This window comes from Sinocyclocheilus grahami, unplaced genomic scaffold, assembly GCF_001515645.1.
Source record: "Sinocyclocheilus grahami isolate Dianchi unplaced genomic scaffold, SAMN03320097.WGS_v1.1 scaffold12041.1, whole genome shotgun sequence".
NCBI lineage: Eukaryota > Metazoa > Chordata > Actinopteri > Cypriniformes > Cyprinidae > Sinocyclocheilus > Sinocyclocheilus grahami.
This window is the reverse complement of record NW_015514183.1, coordinates 1-1,254: the sequence shown is the minus strand read 5'-3', so window position 1 is coordinate 1,254 and position 1,254 is coordinate 1. Positions and strand designations below refer to the sequence as shown.

The 1,254-nt window shown below is 40.1% G+C and overlaps 1 pseudogene; it reads left to right on the top strand.

Moving 5' to 3' along the window:
• The first annotated feature begins 216 nt into the window (after positions 1-216).
• LOC107578798 (3-beta-hydroxysteroid-Delta(8),Delta(7)-isomerase-like) lies at positions 217-1,226 on the top strand (annotated as a pseudogene).
• Positions 1,227-1,254: the final 28 nt, after the last annotated feature.

Sequence of the window (1,254 nt, the reverse complement as noted above, 5' to 3'; positions counted from 1 at the left end):
TTTTTTTTTATGCATCATTTTGTTAACAACCGCTAAACGCGATTTACGAGACGAAAGGTATTAATTTACAAAATATATCATGCATTTCTTCCAGCATATACACACTAAATCACATGTGACGACATGCATGTTCCGAGAAGATCGTCCAACTGCAAGCCGAGTACATTCCACGATGGGTTGTTCCTCCCACAAAGCCTAAAAGTGATTGGGCAGCGTGAATCACGTGGGTTTTTAGTAGGCTGTGACTCGGTGGTGCGATGTTTCTGTATTTGATAATGTAGTTTCAGAGCAAATTTTCATTGCCGCGCTCTCCACCTTTAAGAGGACAGTTATATGCAACATAAAGAGTAACGCGGCAAGTAATCTAATTTCTTGCATATTTCACAACTCATCACAGAGTAAGTACAGACGTGTGTTCTTTTCTGGTGCAAGATCCGTTACTCCAAATTAAGTTTTTCTAATGCTACCATTTATAAATTTTGTCTCATAAACGTTTTTATCTTTCATCCACGTTTACAGATGTTGAAGGAAGAAGAAACTATAAATCACCCATATTGGCCACGCAACCTGTCCATTCCCAACTATGTGGCTAATGACCGTTCAATGTCAGAGATTCTCATATTCCTGTTCTCTGTGTCCGGGATACTGCTGCTTGCCACCTGGTCACTCTGACTGGCCGCAAGGTGTGTGGAAGCAGGCTTAGTGGAGGGAGGAGGCTAGCTCTGTGCTGGTTCACTGTGTGTGGCTTCATCCATGGGGTCATTGAGGGATGGTTCTCTCTATACTACACCATCATTCCCGAAGACCAGTTTCCTTTCTCAACTGTGTGAGTGAGAAAGTCTATTTGACTCAGTTTATAATTAGGATGTTTTAAAATAATAGTTTGAAAATATTCCCTTAATGTCTCGTAAACATATTCGTACATCTGAATACCAAAAATGCTTATTTTTTCCCTCTTCAGGGAAAGAATATTCCAAAGGAGACAGCAGATATGCAATGTAAGTTAAAGACATGCTTGCATTGAGTCTATGCAATGTATCTAACCTCCTTATATGAAATATTTTCTCCAGAGCAGATCATTTCACCGTTAGCATGGAGACAGTGACCGCGTGCCTGTGGGGTCCCTTTAGCATATGGATTGTTGTGGCCTTCCTGTATAATCATTCTTACAGATTTGTCCTGCAACTCATTGTATCTCTAGGTAAGATATGTGTCTTTGACGCACTGTACAGTATATGCAATTATAAAAGTTAT